Below are 20125 nucleotides of genomic sequence, written 5' to 3'. Positions count from 1 at the left end.
GCCAATCAAATGATTGTCGGCTGATCGAGCCAATGTAGTGTATGACAGTATACAGCGGCGTAACTAAGTATATGAAGGCCTCATAGCAAATGTTTGTAAGGGCCCCTATGTACCACCCAATGGTGCAAAAATGTATATAACACATATAACTTTGACAAGGAAGATGGGCCCCCCTCAGCTCTGGGCCCCATAGCAGCTGCACCCCTTGCACCTATGGTAGTTACGCCCATGACAGTATATGTCCAGCATTACATGTAAAATGTGTGGTTCAAACAGTTGTGCACACCTTAAAATTGAATTTGTCACTTGGGGAAAATGTCATTGAAGGTGGTGATATCAGTTCCATTAGTTAACCATAGTAACTAATGGGGCATAGCTGAGTCCTTGTTTCATGCAACTGAATGGAAGGTATCATTTGATGATATGATTGGAAATGACCAATCACTTGAGGCATCGCAGGCCTCTTCAAATAGAGTCAGCACCTGGCGTGTGCCTCAGGGATTTTTTTCTTCAAGAAGATTATTACAGATAATCATCTATATACCCAAGACAGCCTTACACACTATGATATTATGGGGCAAGTATAAGTGATTGGAGAAAGGCATTCAAAAGCCCAGGGATTCTCCCAAAGCCATTTATATATGCTATCTAGCAGATATCACCTCTGCAAATGAGTGATTACAGACAGGATTAGCTCTGGAAAAAATGTTGGAGAAGGGGCATCTATTAAATGTTTAAAAGAGTATTCCACTTTTAGACCGTTCCCCCAATGTGACAAAAAGGCGGCAGGAATCATAGCCAAATCATTGAGTGGGCAACATACAGTAGGGATATAGATTACTTTGTGTTTAGTGTTTTTGCAAAGTGTAAAGTAAAAAGGGGACCCAAACTTGAATCCTGTCTAGGGCCTCATGGGGTTTTTAATAGGACCTGACATGGAATCCTCCATGCCAGGGGCTGGCTGGAAACTTTTAGTCTGGGGGGCAGACACAAGTAAGTGGCCCAGTTTTCTACCAGCGCATTGCAATAAGCAAAGACACGTGATAATAACCTCTGTAGGTATGGTATGTATAAGGTGGGAGTGCTTTAAATAGTCCATTAAATGTTGAAAATTGTTATGTCAAAGCAGAGACCATTCTAGTGACCCCTACAAAATGCACACAGCACTCTAGTGATGGATGTACAACACAGGAACCATTCTAGTGACCAATATACAATACAGGGACCATTCTAGTGACCAATATAGAATACAGAAACGATTCTTGTAAACCAATCTATAATACAGGGACCATTCTCATGACCGATCTACAATGCAGGGACCATTCTAGTTACTGTTATACAATATAGGGGACATTCTAGTGACATTCTAGTAACCGGTATAGAATATAAGGACCATTTTCGTAACAGGTATTTAATACTGAGACTATTCTAGTGACTGGTATAAAATTGCAGGGACCATTCTGGTAATCAGTATACAAGGAGTTTGCGAAAGTCACCCAACTACGACAGCCAGCAAGAAATGTATTTAATTTCCAATCAATGGCTGGATCCCTCTCACCTTAGCAGGTAGTGTGGGAGTAGATTGGCTACAGAGGTTCAGGCAGGGGTGTAGTAATGCGCTACTCAGGAGTGGTTTGTGATGCAAAAGTAGGGGGTGTGTTTCTTGTTAGGTTTGTGCTGCAGCCACAAGACACTACTGTGCTCCCCATTCACATGTCGAAGCTGGATAATTGGCTGAGAGAGAATTTGTTCGAATTAAAATCTGCACGACGCCATTTTGCGAATGGCAACAAGATGCCATTTTGCGAATGGCCGCCCAGCGCCATTTTAGCGAATCTCACACATTAACAGTACATACAGCGATGCTATTTTTTAGCGTCGTGCGATTTCCACACAATAGAACAATGTTAAAAGTCCTCATTATATAAATACATACATTTACTAAAACATATAATATGAACGACCCTGCAAAACACGTACCACGGTGTACTTCACAAACACGTAGATGCACAACACTAACTAGCGGCTTTTCTTAATATCCTTACACTTACACACTGCACACTTACATAAAAAGGTTCCCTAGCATTAAGGTTTATATTCAAGGTTTATTCATTATTAAGTATGTAATAAAGCAACTGTATTTAAGATCTCAGGTTTAGTACATGATAAGCAGACCATGTTTGGTGCTATTCTAAACCACTGTTTATTTGCAGACTTCCAGTTCCATCGGCAAGGAAATCGCAACATGCGTCTGGGAATTATGGATCATGGAGAGATCGGCGGGAAAATGGACACAAAGAAGTTGTTGGAGGCTGAACTATTACAATACAAACTGACCTATGAACTGCATCGTAACAGGAGAACCAGGAAGAAGAACCAATGGGATTATGCCAACTTGTTCTATTGTATTGCCTATCTCTGCAAGGGTTTATATGCAAGCACCCTGAATCTGCTAGTCAGACATCTTTTCTTTGCTGTTGACGGAGGTTTCATAGTTGATGCCAGGAATCTGGATTCAGAGCGCATGCATATGTATTCGACTGTACCTAGTGATTGTATAATCTGTTTGCGCTAATTGTATTTAGATCACAGAGTGTGACTATCTGCTTTTTGGTGAATAATATCTTTTTGTGCTTTGGAAACACAATCAAAGTCTGGAAAGCAATTATTTCTTGTGCAACTTATAACACTAAATAGCGACATTTAGAGTGTATAGATAGGTAGGAATCGAAACACACCAATATGAAATGTACATTAAACATGGGCGTGTGTCTATGAATGGCACAACATTAGGGATGAAGCTAGGCTTTCTCTCACCCTTCCCTCCCTGTAGATAGTAGTCATCCTTGGCTAGCTTTGATACAGCTGTCAAAATTGTTAAGATTTAAAAGTGTTAGGATGAGGGAACACAACATTTTTAGTCCCATTACATTAAGATGTCAGCACCTGCTTCATTTCCTCTGTGGTTCTGGGGTATCTACACTTAGTTTAATGGAGCTTGCTTACTCTACTGTCTCTAGACTCAATGGCTAAGCATTGTTGCCTGTACTACACTACCTCAACCCCACAGAGCACTGTAGTGACCACCATATAATTCAGTGAGCAACAGTGACCACCAGATAGCATTTCAAGGAATGCATATAATGCAGAGAGCATAGCAGGGAATGCATATAATGCAGAGTGCAGAGCAGGGACCTCATATAAATCAGAGCATAGCAGAGATTGCCATTTAATGCAGAGAGCATCACAGAGACAGCATATAATGCAAAGTGTGTCACAGTGACCTCCATATAATGCAGTGTGTCACAGTGACTGTCATATAATGCACAGAGCATTGCAATGACCACCATATAATGTAGAGAACACATGGCAGCTGGAGGAGGTGATGAAGGTGGTAATAGTAGGGGGGGCTGAGTAAGGGTAGATACACACATACATACTGTCATCACATAGTCTCACATATACATACAGTACATACATACAGTCACATACACATAGTCACATACATACATACAGTCATTACATAGTCACATATACATACTGTACATACATACAGTCACATACACATAGTCACATACATGTATACATACATACATACAGTCATCACATAGTCACACATACATACAGTCATCACACATACATACTGTACATACATACAGTCACATACACATAGTCACATACAAGCATACAGTCATCATATAGTCACACATACATACATACAGTCACACACTTGTCACATACAGTATATACATTGAGACATTAGTGTCCTCCCTCCCACTTACATTATGCTGGCCATACACATAGCGATATTTTACCCGATCTGGCCGATTCCAACACATTGGAATGACAGATCGTGTAAAATATGATCAAATCCTGAGTAAATCGTGATTCCCCACTCACGCTCACGATGCAATGCGCGTCCCCGCTGGTCGCACATCGCATCGTCAGATCTGCCGTGCAGTAGGGCAGGTCTGACAATCTAGGAGGCGATGCACTGTGAAAGTCTGGATGCAGGAGAGATCGTATGAAGATTGGACACCAAATCGCGTGCAGATCGTGTGGAGATCGTGTGCAGAGCTGCCGAGGAGAGTTTCAAGGGAAATCATACACAAATCGTACACATCGGCTGATCGTGTGCAGATCACCATGTGTGTGGCCAGCTTTAAACTCTGCCACTGTGACTTGACTGGCTTCTTGACTGGCTGCAGCTACAGCTCCTCCATACTCTCTCCCATCTATGTTGCTGCTCTCCTTGCCCCGACTTCAAACAGTGCTCTGTAGCCCTGCCCCCTACCAGGACTCTGCCTCCAAAATTCCTCTTTTCAGTTTTTCTCAGATCACGATCGAAGGCTGGGGGGGGGAATGGGTGTGCTTCTGAGAAAGGGAGGGCACCGGGGAACTTACCACCTACCCACAATGCCCCCTTCCTTAATCCGGCTCTGGCTCCATACTGTATGTGTACACAAATGGAGTGGCCCAGCAGCATCCTCTGCCTGTCTCCAGTCACCAGGAATTCATGCAGCGTTCGGCTGCAGACAGATGCCGGCCCTCCAGCACTGAAATAGTACCGGCCCGGGGGGCAGATGGCACCCTGCCCCCCGGCCCAGCCCGCCACTGCTCCATGCCATTCAATATGTTAACAGATATGTGCTAAAAAGCTTAGGCAACTTCCTACCTGGGGTAAGTCGTGTAAAGAGATAAAGAAGAGAAAGATAAAATACCAAACAATCAGCTCCTAAAGGAGCATACACACGGTCAGATTTGTCAGATCTGTCAGATGAACGATTGAACGATTTGAATGATTTTACCAAAGATTTGAACGATTTGAACGATTGAACGATTTTTGACTGCATCAAAATTAATGGAATCGTCCAAGTCTGACTGCAAACACATCAGATGTCAGATATCGTTATCTGACCATCGGGAACGCGCATCGTTCATCTGACAGATCTGACAGATATTTCAGATATGTCAGATTTTCCTTCCTATATGAACGATTGAACGATTTTTTTAAATCATTATCGTTCAGATCTGAAGAAAAATCTGACCGTGTGTATGCACCATAACTGTGATTTTCCAAATACATACTGTAAAGTGACAGTTAGAAGCTGATTGGTTGGTTCTTTATCTCCCTCCACTTTATTTATCTCCAAGGCTTAGTACATTTCCCCCAAAGTTGTCAAATAATTATTTCCAGTTTAACCAACAAAGAAAAAAATGGTAAAATGAGACCTGATCAGAAGGTATTAAATATTCCTGATCCTAAGGTTGTTGTGTTCTATTTACAACGGTGCTTTTAATAGCAGGTGTATATATTATATTGTTGTTCAATGCAGATATTCACAATGTGGTTACGTAACTCAATAAACATCAGCACAATCCATCATTTTGTAAAGTGCTGCATTGTTTTACCCGCAAGTAAGAACAGACAGTGCACTTATCAGTTGGTTGCTTTCAGGGTGCACTATTCCTACAAAACCTCCCATTTATTATTATATACTTATCCAGTGGTCAAAGTGGTCCTGTTTAGCGCCGCTTGTACTGCTTCACTTGTAATACTATTAAATTCCATTCAAAAATGTTTTTCCAAACCACTTCTAAATTTCCACTTCAGTCACTGTGCTTAAATATATATCTCCACTTTTTCTCTATTGGTGTATAAATAGAGACCAATCTGTGCACTAATGTACCTGCCCCAGGGAGTTTCTAATACCACTTTTATAATAAAGTCTAGGGTTTGACCCGGGATTTGGAACATGGTTCCAAACTGAGTCAGACCCGGGACAGCCCCTTTAACACTGTGGCACCGACCCGGGTTATTCCCTGGTTAGCGCCATTCACACTGCACCTGTGTGCAGTGGAACTCCTCAGGCGGCGCTTGGAGATGACATAATCTCTAAGTGCCGATCTCCCCATATGTGATAACCATTTCCACTGAGCCCTACCCGAGTCTTTCCTGGGTAAAATCCTGCTAGCTACCAGGCTTTGATTCCCGGGACACTGGATCCGAGTTGACCCATTTCCACTGACAAAAATCCGGGGTTCATGCGTGCTCAGGTGCAATAACCCGGGATTTTGAGGTTAGTGGAAAAGGGGTATAATTATCCTAAAACAAGTGCACAAGCACACATCCATATCAGGTCCAGTTTAGGCAAAGAACTATTAAACTAAAAGAATATTTGTTGGACTCTGGGAAAAAATGTGAGAAACCCACTTGAACACAATGAAATAATCCAAACTCTGTGCACTGTGCTTAAAATCTAATCAACACCTCCAGGGCTGTGTGGCAGGGGTTGGGTATCGCTTGCTGGCAGTCGGGATCCTGGCAGTCAGAATCCCGACCCCAGGATCCCGACAGGGTTAACATACCGACACTTATTGGTCGGTATGCTAACCCTCCCCCTCTCCCTACCCTAACCCTCCCTTCCTGGTGCCTGAACCTAACCCCCCTTCCCGCACCCTAAACCTTACCCTCCCCCCTCGGTACCTAACCCTCCCCCTAGTGCCTAACCCTAACCCCGCACCCTAACCCTCCCCATAACCCCTGATACTTACCTTCGAGATGCTGACAGTCGGTATTCTGGAGCCGAGATTCAAACTGCTGTCGGGATTTAGACCGTCTGCATCCTACATCCCGTGTGGCAGTAGTACTAATACTGTGGCACACATGTGTAGTACATATTATTTAACACAGTCAGTGTGTGTATACACAAAGTACTAAAACATGTACACCGTCACCTTTCAATCATTCAACATTGTAAAATTGGAGAGGTAGGTTACATTGAAGCTACATGTATATTTTTATTGTAATTGTATAGAGTTGCTGCATACCTAACCAGAACACCATAGCTCTTTATGTAAACCCCACCCTGAATGAATCAACAGTAATTTGTAAAATGTTTTCACTTGGCCTAGCGCCATATTTCAAGCAGTTAAACAAAAGAGAATTCCAGGCTGTGTGTACCATATGCACAACCAAAATGTAACTATCTTATGTCATCTAGCTGACACCAGTCCTCTACGATTTTTTTCTGTACACTCTCATTAGATGTATAATCCCTTCATTAAAGAAGGAATTAAGTGATGCGGAGCTTCTAGGGAAATCAATTAAGAATTGATTAATCAATGGGAAGACAGCTGCGCTATAAAAGACAAACAAAGGAGTTTTAAAGTAATTCAGCATCAAATCAACAGCAGGTATATAATATAAATAAAGGGTGCCATATAAATGAATAAAGTTACACAATGAATAAAAAACACAGTGAATGTACATGAACCATGTTTAGTAAGTAACACTGTTTATTAAATTATTCCAGAGTTTGAGGAACTTACTCAACTGCGAAATGTGAATAAGTGGTGTTTGGTGCATTCACTCCCAAAATGAATATGAACAATGAAGGTAAAATACGTACACTTTTCAATGTTAATCCAATATTTCACTGCAGCCATATTAAAAAGTATTATTTCCACACTCCATTACTCACAGATATAGGAGCAACTACAAATATAGGACAGTGTCCTAATGTGATACAGGTCCAAAGTCTGAAACTTTAACCTGTGTAATATCACTGTGTATGAATCTACCAATCAGGGCTGGACTGGCCATCAGGCTCTTCTGGCAAATGCCAGAACGGCCGATCTGGATTGAAACCCTGGCCAAGCAGCTCCGCCTCCCACCGCACTGCTCAGCCAGGATACTGAGAGACGATGTGTGGTGAGACCACGCTCCCGTCCACTGAGGCCATGCCCCTTTGCATGCCATCAGGAATTCATGCCAGGGCTGTTTTGCAGTCCCAGTCCGTCCCTGCTACCAATACACACTGGGCAGAGCAAGTTTGAAAGCCTGTCATTAAAAACTACCTGCTCAGTGAGAAAAGTACCTATTTCCTAAAGGCTTTCATACACTGTGCAATTATTGGTCTGATCAGCCAACTATCAGGTGATTGGGCTGTTAATTGCATAGTGAATGGCCATGACCAAGCAGCAATTTTGCTCTGGTGGGCATGGTAAATCTTCCAGCATGCCCGACAGATACAATAATGTGTGATCCTTCCTGTCAGTGGATATACTCACCATCAGCCAGACAGACAAACTGACCAATTATGTGACAGTGTATGGCAATGTCAGATAATTGGTCTGTCTGTCTGATGGTGAGTTTGGTCTCACAGGGCATGGCCACCATACCATGGCAACTTAATAAAAGTAGATCAACAAGAACATGATAGACTTGCATAGTTATTAGTATGAACACTTAATTTTCTTGATGTATATTATTCAGCTCATACACAGCCTTTGATATATTGTAATGTCAAGCAGAGACTTTACCTTTCTATTTTGTATTGAATTTGCATTGAATGTACTAGAAGTAAAATAATCTAAAATAAAATACAACAAGCTCATTGTTTCAAATAAGTTTGGTCTTGGATTGTCAGGCGCTAAACTGTCATTTTGTAAATGGAGAAAGGTCGATGCCAGAGATAAGAATGCATGCTTCAGGAGATCCAAGTCGTCTATTACTTTGCAAATTGCATATCAAATGCATTTATTGCAGAACATTTAAACATAGCACATTTGTTCTGTAACAGTGCACCAAATTAGACATTTCATGTTGAAAACCCATTAACTTGAAAAAATGGGTGACAAAAAGGAATTCTATATTACATATATTGCAACTGACAATCAAACTTCTCCCCAAACCTGACATACTGATAGTATTGCTATATCAAGAAGCTGTAAGTTAGCACGAAGCCTAACATGAAGGAGATGACTAAGTGCCCTCATGCCGTGTTGTCTCCTCTCTGTGTCACTCAGCACTGACGTGCCTTCCTAGCATTGATGTAGCGCTAATAGCAAGGTGCTAAGCATTAGTGATCTCTTGCTATGCCCTGGCTGCAGAAAGGGGCAATAGACAAAGAGGAAATATCTTTCTTTGTTCTGGTGTGGAAAGATGCCTCAGACGATGCGCACAGGTGATCACTTCAAATCATAGAAAGCTGCGGAAGTGCAACACAATGTTCATTTGTGTCTGAATTGTGATGTCATGGTCTGTTTTAAACAAAAATGATCCTTGTTATTGTGGTATTATTTCATAAAGAATGAGAGGGACAGGTTTGAATGAGAGGGACAGGTTTTTCTCTGAAGGGGAAGGTAGTCCAGGACATGAGTCCATTCCAAAATGAAACTGCATGTTTGGAGATTAATAGTAGTCTGAAGAACCTTTTTAGAAGAGCACAAAAGCCAAATATTTACTTCACTACAGTGGTGGTGGTAACAGCTCCTCATCCCATACTTTCAACGAATTGCATTTTACCCAACGTAGGGGAAATGCTTTAATATTTAAAAAGAATATAGCTAAATTAAAAGTATAAAGTTGTGACACTTGAGACAGATCCTATTTGCAAGACACTGGACTTCCCTACACCCTGGGAAATCACAGATTCACTCTTGTGATGTAGATAAATAAACATCTAAGAACCAAAGAGCAGTCAGACTTAAGGGGTCCTATTTCTAGAGGAGAGCGGTGAAGGGTGCTGTTTGTAAATCCCAACACTCTGTTATTTATGTGAAACCTGAATACTGACCCACAATCTGTCAAGTAACATTTCTCTGTGAGCAAGATCCTGGCCATCACAGAGCCCAAGTTAAAGCATTCAAACATTTTTTGAACTGAAGTTTCTGGTACATTGTTCCATTTCACACCTGAAATAACCTGACACTGAAATATTTCACTTGGGGTAAATGTCCATATTAAAAAAAAAAAAAAAACTTCACAAGATTCCCCCTGATGTTTGTGCCCTGGATATCTTTACCAAGAGCCATGAGGCACCTCTTGGTTAGGATATGTGGGCTACATTTGTATATTTTGTACAATATAAATTGTATAATGAGTCTCCCATATTGCTTCATTTGTCTAGGACATATTTTGAATCATTAGCTTGTGTGTGCAGTGTTTACTTAAGATTGATGAAAATGGAGTTTCCACTTTGATTCTATTCGTATTTTACCTAACGTAAAACTTACAACCTAATTTATCCTATTTAAAAGGGAGTGCCATTTTTTCTCACACATGTAGACAATAGCCATCGCCGTAATAGAACGCAAGTGCGCCCTGTTCTGGCCTGCCCAATAAATCTGGGCACCTGTCTCTGGGAAGTACAGCACAATGGCCTAAGCCCACTCTGGGCAGCTCTATAGGCTGCAGGGTGCCTGCTGGAGCATTTTCTGGATGCTCTGGACGGCTCTGCAATAGCGCTACTGGCTGCAGGGTGCTGTTCCAGTTACCCTGGTAACTACATGCTGGAGTCATGAGGCAGTGATGATGCCACCCCCAGGGTCCTGCATTCTGTATGACAGCATAAGTTGAATACCCCTAGTTACATCACTAATAATAGCATCACATGGTTGCTGCAGATTTGTCAGCTGCACATTCATGCTACAAATCTCTCATTCCACCACATCCCAAAAGGCGCTCCATTGGATTGGCATCTGGTGACTATGGAGGCCATTGGGGTACATTAAACTCATTGTCGTGCTCGTGGAACCAGCTTGAGGAGACAAGCTTTGTGACACATCATATTTTGCTACTGGAAGTAGCCATGACATAATGGGTAGTCTGTGGTCATAAAGCAGACCCGTAGGAAAAGGTGTGTGTGTGGTTCCGTTGCCCAGAATGCAGGGCCCTTTGGGCAGTACAGATGGTGCCCCTTACCTCTGCATCTAGCTAGCAGGGTTCCTGGAATGGCACCCTGTGGCCAGTGCTGCTGCTGCAGTGATGCTCAGACCATCCAAGGGATGCTCCAGGCATGCACCCTGCAGTGTGTAGAGCCACCAGGAGCATTCGGGCAGCTCTATGCTTTCTTCTGCCGGTGGCCTACTCCCTCGAGTGATGTCATGTGTTGGGGCGGGGCTAGTGAGCCCTGCTCCGACACTGCCATAAAGCAATGCACAGGGTCATTAACAATACTCAATGCTGTTGCACTTTCACAAAGTTCAGTTTTAAGGAGCCTAATGTTTGCCATAAAATATTTCTCACACCACTACACCATCACCAGCAGCCTGAACCATTATCAAAAAGCAGGATGGACACCAAATTTTGACACAACCATCTTTCATCATAGAAGAAATCAAGATTTGCCAGAGCATACAACGTTGTTCCAATCTTCATCTGTCCAGTTATGGTGAGTCTGTGCCACTGTGCACTAGCTTTTTATATTAACTTACAGCAGTGGAACCCAACGTTGTTTTCTGCTGCTGTAGCTCATTCACTTCAAGGCTCCATGTACTGTGCTTTCAGAGATACTCTTCTGCATTGCACTGTTGTTGTAACACATGGTTATTTGAGTTACTATTGCCATCCTGTCAGCTTGAACCAGCCATGCTATTCTCCTCTGATCTCTCTCTTTGACAAAACCTTTTTGCCCACAGCAATCCCATTCACCGGATTTTTTTTGTGTGCAGCATTCTCTGTAAACTGTGGAAACTATTGTGCGTGAAATGAGCAGTTTCTGAGATACTGAAGCCAAACAGTTTGGTGCAAAACTGTTATGTGGTCTGAACAACAACAAAACCACTTGACCGCTTGACCATGTCCTGCAATTTTCATACATTGAGTTGTTACAACATGGTTGGCTGAGCAGATATATTAGTGTATTATACAAGAGTTAATTCCACACTGCATACTATACAAGTAGATTTATTCACTTAAGGGCAGATGCACCTTGTCCTATGCACCGTATCCTGACCTTACTTTACAGAATTACATTTATTCAGGCAGCAATATTCTACCCCTTCCATATTCAGCACTTGTGTTCTTAATTCCTCTTTATATATCATGTAAATTAGTATATTTACAGAGATGGGTGTGGACCCCCGTGTTGTGGTTTTGGAAAAACTACACTCAAGTATTTTGGTGTAGATTGGATTTTTTGTTTTGTATTACTTTAAAATGTAAAAAAATGCTAAAGTCATGTAATTTTAACCCGTTTACATTCAATCCAAAACCAAGATTCATTTTTTAAATTTCTGTTCCAAACCTCCAGCAGGCCCGAGCCGGGACTCGGTTCTACTCAGAACCCCAAAAGTGATCCGAGCTCAATTCATCTCGGAACCCTAAAGTTTGGGTGTGTTCGGTTTTCAAGAAAATCGAACCGTACATCTCTAATATTTACCCCTTGCACTTGTGCTGATAAACCTAGTCTGTTAATGGCCATGATTACCAACCTCAGTTTATATTTATAATACAGTATATGTCAATTTATAAACTGGATAAAGCAACGTTTCAGTTAGAGCCAAAACACACATACTTATGCAAAATACTAAATGTGAATTTGGACATCTTCCAACACTTGTGGCAATACTTTATAGGCATGCACTAAGTATCATGTCATTAATGTGAATATCTTCCAATGGCAGTACCTAAAATCAAAAGCATGTGGTTTAAGACAGCATGATATCAGTCACCCTACAGGTCTACAGCTGATGCTGGATCACATTACTTTTCTCCTATGGACAAAAGACCTTCTTAATAGCTATAGTCTTAAAGGCATCCACAAATAGTACAGATTGTTACTCTGGCTGCTAGAAAGACAATTAGACTATACTGGCTGAAACATTATCCTCTTTCTCTGACATCAGGCAAAACAGTATTATATGACAAGCTTTGGTAGAAAGAAATTCTGCTTTTATTAATAGGAGAACATGTGCATAGGAACAATTGAACAGATGAATGTGCTACTCGCTGTTGGTTTAAGGAAAACAATTATTATGTTCTTTTCAATAAAATAAGCAGTTTCTGGTCAGCCCAGTGAAGTCAGAGCAGGCAATTCACATCCTAGAGTATGATTTAAAAAAATATGGACACCAGGCTAAATACTGTAGATCAATTTCAGATGCTTTGGTATTTATTTAAAAAGTGACACTGCTTCCCGACGGGTTGCTGTTGGTGTAAATGTAAAACGGCACCCACAGTCAGTGTAAAGCCCGGCGTGCATTACGCTAATTGCGGGTGCTATTTTACATTTTCACCTGCTACCCGTTAGGAAGCAGGGGCTTACAAAAGCCGCGGCTACGTAACTTTGTTCCTATATCCATAAACTGATAGTCTAGAATTTATACATATTTTCAATTATGTACCTATTTCGTATTATAATGTATGAAATAAAGATCATGAAGACCTACATGAAGACCTGCAGGATACTGTACTGACTCCTATATTATGAGGACTTTATTTGCAGTGAGAGAGATTGTCCTATGTTTAACAATAGGCTTCTTGACTTTGTATAAAATTTATCAGAAATGATTTCAGCAATCAACCATAACATGTGCTTGCTTTGCAAATACCCTCTGAAGTGTAACAGCACAGGAACATTTCTGAAGTACGTACATTACTGCAACCAAATGGACTAACTGCCGCAACTATTGGCCATGTGAACAGTAAGGTTGACACATGCAAAATGAGACTGAAGGTTTTACAATAAACATGGAGAATAATCCCTGATTGCCGGCATTGCTTCTTTAATGTGCTGGTGATGTTTCCCCTTTAAGATTTTATAATTGAGTTATGGATGTTCCTGTCCTATAGCATTGGTTAGGGAGAGGAGTGTTTGGATTTTAGTTGCTGCGAGGCAATTTAACTACCTCTATTTTGTCAGTTGAGTTGTGTGTGTGACGGTAAAGAACAGTTCGTGGCTTGTTAAAGTTTAGTTTAGGTTAATGGGTCCTTCTCATGATGTGATAGATAGTAGGCCAATTGTCCTGACTGGGAAATGGCTACACCATCTGAACGGGTGGGTAATCTTATTGGTAAAGTTGAACACCAATGTTTGATTGTGTGGTTTATTGTGGTGTCATGTCAGTTCTTTAAGCCCTCTATGCCCTGAGGCGTTAGATCCTTACACAGATGTTATTGTCTTAATTGACCTTAATGAAGACACGGACAACTGTAGTGGAATCAAAAATTGAACAAATATTTATTAAAATACACATCTCTTTGGTGGCGAATAAAAGCATTGCTTTCCGAGCTCTAGCCCACGAATAAACTATAAATGAGGCTACCTGAAGGCCTCTGACGCAACCTGAGTTACGACAGGCTACACCCCCTTTCATTTGGCTTAGTACTACTGAGCCCCACCTCTAGGAAGAAGCCCAGGTCCCCCCTTAAGGGCAGAGACAACTTGCCCTGGGAAAGGCAGAGGCCCCGCAACTACCACTTGCGCCCTGTTGGGCCGCTGAGAAGCAATGCTTTTCCGCCTCACAATATAGCTGAAAGAAGATAAATAACAAAAAAAACAATGCATCAACAATTGGGTAGGGACGGGTGGGAATTTGCAAGTCACAAAGAGGAAGTAACCCTGCTTCCCCCCTTTTAAGTATGTGAGCTAAGGCCCTCCCCACCAGAACTTGTGATAGGCTGTTTTAACCAGCCTAGACCTGTCAATCATAAGGCAGATTGACACGAAAAAACACCCAATGAGCTTCTCTAACCCCCATATACAGAGTTTTATGTAGCATCAGGCAAATGCTGCCTTCAGCTACCTTAAGCCCTCTATGCCCTGAGGCGTTAGATCCTTACACAGATGTTATTGTCTTAATTGACCTTAATGAAGACACGGACAACTGTAGTGGAATCAAAAATTGAACAAATATTTATTAAAATACACATCTCTTTGGTGGCGAATAAAAGCATTGCTTTCCGAGCTGTAGCCCTCCAATAAACTATAAATGAGGCTACCTGAAGGCCTCTGACGCAACCTAAGTTACGATAGGCTACACCCCCTTTCATTTGGCTTAGTACTACTGAGCCCCACCTCTAGGAAGAAGCCCAGGTCCCCCCTTAAGGGCAGAGACAACTTGCCCTGGGAAAGGCAGGCGCCCCGCAACTACCACTTGCGCCCTCTGTTGGGCCGCTGAGAAGCAATGCTTTTCCGCCAACGCTAGGTCTAAAAGAACCGCAGCACGCCACCAAAACTACAATTCCATCCCAAATGCGGAGAAAAGGCTACGCAAAAACAGAGTCATGCCCGCTTCATTAAGGTGCACACCGTCAGGACGAAACAAACTGGGGTCATCATATTTGACATAAGGGTGTTTAATGACAGAACCCCCTCTTGCTGTAACGAAGTTACCAACAGAAGCATTGACTTTCTTCCTCGTTCGGTCTAAGACCGCTGCTCTGTAAGGGCATTGCCACACTTGATGTTGGGTGATGTCAGACCATATTATTCTAATGGGACCCCACCGAGACTGCACCTCTTCTAAATCAGCTTTAATACGACGTATAAGGCTGATACCTGTCCCTCTCCCCAGATCGTTACCACCGGCATGCAAAACCAAGCACCCGGGTGGCCCCCATTTTGCGATGGACTCAGTGACAAGTGGGATGATTCCTTCCCACCTAAGCCCCCTGACACCTAACCACCTAACCTCCCAACCGCCCAATAGACCTGCTACCCTGGTGGATAAATGAGATTGCCCCGCCCAGTAAATGAAGGAATGCCCGATAAACAAAATAGGCGATCCGTCTTGAGATGCGTCTGTAATCAGATTAATCCCAAAACAGTCAATGCTAATCCGTTAACAAGGACATACAGGCAAATACAACAGTTTCAAACAAACATCACCAATATGAAACAAAATTGGGCAGCAGAGGGAAGGGAGGGAGGAAAGGAGGGGTAGCGCAATAATGAGGAAAGGAGCAGGCGACCCAGGCGAAGGTAAAACCATCTAAAAAAACCCTCGGGGATATAAATTCTTTGTCATTTCTTTGTGTTTTCTTTTTTGTTTTTTTTATATATTTCCTTCTTTATTCATTCATTTATTTTGTTTCATTTCTTTCTCTATTAATTAATTTAGTTTTCATTTCTTTCTTTCTTTCCCTCGAGGTAAAAAAATAGCTTTCGGCCAAATCCCTTCACACCCCCACAATGGTGACGAGTAAAAGTCTGGGTCAACCCCGCAGGGAGCGCATTCCTAGCTGCTGGTGTTAGGCCGGATGTACCGCTTGTAAGCGGACGATTTCCAGCGGCCAAGCAACTGAATGCTGCTAACTGACATGCCCTCCTCCGCAGCGCAAGTAGCAGCCCCTATCCTGAAACAATGAGTGCCGTACACAGACGTATCCAAATTTAAAGCCAGTAAACAACGCTTAAAGACAGCTGAAAATTGGAATTTTGTGAGGGAAGAGGCATTAGCGTGCGCCAGCCAGTGTGAACAGCCTTCGGGGCGTAAACTGGCGAACTTAACTGCCAACGCAATGGGGCACGCTGCTGACTGAGGCTGCTCCTTGAGGGTGATCCATCGTCCCCGGCCCAGCTGATCGGTTTTTGAGCGGTGAATTTTTTACAACAGGGAATCTGCCTTAAGGACTACTTTCTCAGCTAACATACCAGAATCCAACGATCCTTTGGATGACGCAACCAGCTCGCAAATTCTAAAGGCCCCGTAAAAAGCCATAGAAAAAGCAACCTGGAACAGGGCTGCCTCGTGTGGGTCCGCAGCTACCGTCGGGACTATTTCAACTAGCGAACACAACAACGAAAGGTCAATGGGCCGCCTCCTATCCTCCTTGGGCTTGTCGCAACGAGCCCATCCTTTCATGGCTTTAGAAACTAAAAAGGATTTAGTTGGATCTGCTTTGCCATATAATTTCGAAAAATAAGCAATCCCAGCTAGGGCCGTGCTAGTGGACGGCCTGGATCTGCCTCCTTCGTAACAGCCCCAGACAAAAGCGCTAAGACATTGCTCTTCTGTCTTACCTGATGCAACCTCTGACCCGAGGAAGTGCTCCCAATCCCTCCAGGCCGCAAGGTATGCGTGACGCGTAGACCGTGCTAAAGCCATGGTCGCCAGTCCTTCTATGCCGGCTCGACAATCTGCCACACAGAAGAAGGAGAAATTAAACCTTGCAAACTCGCATTCGGAGCTAAGCTCCTAAACCTCACCCACTGGAAATGTGACAATGCATCTGCTATACAGTTGTCAGTCCCCGGGACGTGGCACGCCCTAAAACCGATATTCGCCTCTAAACAACGGAGGACCAAATGCCGGACTAAGAGCAAAGCAGGCATGAAAGATGACTTTTGATTATTAATGGCTTGCACAACCCCCAAATTGTCGCACCAGAACACAATGTTCCGATTACTCAATTTGTGGGTCCAGAGCTCAACAGCAACAATTATTGGAAAAAGCTCCAATAAAAGCATATTTGCCGTCAAACCCGAGGCATGCCAAGCCTCCGGCCAAGGCTCAGCGCACCAATCGCCATCAAAATAAGCGCCAAAACCGAATGCCCCGGACGCATCTGTGAACAGCTGGAGACACTTGCTATCGATGGGCGGGGAAGACCAAATCCTAACTCCATTGAACTTGTCCAAGAACGACAACCACAAAGTCAGATCGTCCTTGATTTTCCTAGGCAGACGCAATTTGTGATGGGGTAAATATATGCCCGAAGTGGCCCTCTCCAGCTTCCTACAAAAAACTTTTCCAATTGGTATCACACGGCATGAAAAATTTAACAATCCTAACAAGGATTGCACTTCCCATAAAGAAACCTTATTTGCCGCTATGCAATGACTAATCTGCTCTCTCAACCGCTGAACCTTGTCCTCAGGCAAGCAACAACAACCGGCCGATGTGTCTATCTGTATGCCCAAGTAGGATAAGCATGTCGCTGGGCCTTCTGTTTTCTCATGCGCGATGGGCACCCCAAGGGTATGGAACAATGAGTTAACTGAAAAAAGCACCTTGCCGCACGTGGTCTGACCTGCTGGTCCCACAACTAAAAAATCATCCAGGTAATGTGTAATACCTGCATGACCGGAACCCGTCTGAATGCACCATTGAAGAAAAGTACTAAACTTCTCGAAGAACGCGCAAGAGACTGCACAGCCCATAGGCAAACAGCGATCCACATAATAAGAACCGTCAAACTTAAAACCCAACAGCCGGAAAGATTTGGGGTGTAATGGCAACAAACGGAAGGCCGACTCCATATCCACCTTCGCCATTAGTGCCCCGAGCCCAAAACTTCTAACCAGCCGTAGTGCATCGTCAAAAGATTGGTAACTCACGCTACAAATGTTAGGCTCGATGGCATCGTTAACAGACCGGCCGACAGGGTACGATAAGTGTTGTATGAGCCTGAACTTACCCGTGACCTTTTTGGGGAGTACACCCAGTGGCGATACGCACAAATTGGGAATGGGAGGTTCAGAAAAAGGACCGACCATGCGACCCAAGCTCAGCTCTGCACCCACTTTTGCTCTGACCACATCGAGGTGCATTCGGGCCGAGCGCAGGTTGCGAGAAGCTATAGCTGCAACAGGTGCTACAACCGGGATGCGAAAACCGAATGAAAAACCGTGAAATAGAAACTCCGCAGATGCCCTATCCGGGTAAAAACTTAACCATCTGTTCAACGCCGGCAAACGAATCGGGGAAGGAGCTAAATCCAGACTACTTTGCGTTGTCGCCGCGAGGGGTGCCTGAAGACCCGACTGTCTTGGTGCAATCTTTGCCGGAGTGGTTTCCGCTGCAGCTAGTACAGAAGTGCCGAAAACGACACTTCGTACCCCTGTCGCATTGTCCACTGTTAAAGGCAAAGCATTTCCCTTTAATGAAAGGAATGGCCTGGGATTTGCCTGTGACCGGATTCTTACGCTTTGGGGCGCTGTCACCCGCAAATTTTCGTTGCTGCGTAACGTCGATCCATACTTCGACGTCCTTGAAACCCAAAGCCATGGTTTTTTTACCGTCCTGCTTCCTACGAAAATCTTCATCGTAGGAACGCCAGGTGGTACCGCGGGCCTTAACCTGCATGTCATGAATGAGATGAATGTACCTGAGTACATTCATGTTCTCCGCCGGCCTTGTCTCTAGGTAACAAGCACCGAAAACCAGCATGCCAGTCATCCAATTGTCATAAGAACGGTACGCTTCCTCGCCCATTCCCCCCGTGGCTTTAGCTGACGCTAAGACTTGCCTGCCTAACTCCGTAATCGTAAAGATGTCCACATAGCGACCTTTGTTAATCTTCTCCTTAATACGCTTCCTAACACCTTTAGTGATAGCCGTATTGGAGCAATGTACTAAATCAGCCTCAGAAGCCGCAGAGACTGCTGGCGCCCTGGCTGGCTTAACCCCTACTCCCGTGTCCTTTCCTTTAAAGTGCCACTCTAGCATGCGCATGAGCTTGCGCGGCCTCTTAGGCGAACCCGATGCAGAACTAGAATCGCTGGTGGTTGAGCTGTCACTGCCATCTACAATATCATCAGAACCCTCCTCACCAACGACGGCAACCGTGGTCGTAGCTCTTCCATCTTTGTCTGCTGCCGGTGTCTGTAGGGTCTGTGGGGTCCCGAGCGTGTTCTCCACTCTGTTCTCTGGATTTTCGGAAGGGGCTGTAAAAGAAAGAGGAGCAGCAGTATCAACAGGCCCAACACTGTGTGTCGTATTAGCAACAGGAACTGTCCCCACAGGTTGTGGTTGTTTAATCATGGTTAACAACCCGCCCTCTGAAGCAGGGTGTAGGCCAACGAGAGGGGGTTGGTTAGAACTTGGCGGCGTATTAGACCCCCAACCTGGAGGAGCACAATAAGGGTAAGGACCCGTCGCAGCAGACCCTTGCGCCAAAGGCTGGTAAAATGTGGGCCAATAAGGAAACATTGTGTGTTGCGGTGCGTGCAAAAAGGAGGCTGGCACGGGTGCATGCATCCATGGGGATGTGACATGTGAAGCGTGCGGAACACCTGACCCACTAAGGCCAGGATGAGCCCCAGCGCCTACTGCATGCGAAAATGCGGGATCATTAGGGACGAAAGCCGGGTGTGCGGTTGCGGCAGGTGCAGCCGGCGCGAAGCCAATATTAGGGTAACTGACCTGCGCCAGTGCAGGAGCCTGCACCGTGGCCAGACCAGGATGGGCAGGGAAAATGTACGCCTGCAGGAGGGGCTGCGGATCAGGGCTGGGGAGCAGCGAGTAATGGGAGCTGCCATCCTGTGGTCTGAGCTGTGGGGGGGCCTGATAGAGGACAGCCGCCAGGCAGTCTCCCTCATCATCTGTGGAGACTGCCTGGTGTGAGGGGGGGGGGCTGCGAGGAGGGAGCCTGTGCCTGGACCTGGGCGCCTGA

The sequence above is a fragment of the Taudactylus pleione genome, unplaced genomic scaffold (assembly GCF_031769625.1).
Source record: "Taudactylus pleione unplaced genomic scaffold, aTauple2 ptg000305l, whole genome shotgun sequence".
NCBI lineage: Eukaryota > Metazoa > Chordata > Amphibia > Anura > Myobatrachidae > Taudactylus > Taudactylus pleione.
This window is presented reverse-complemented; position numbering follows the sequence as displayed.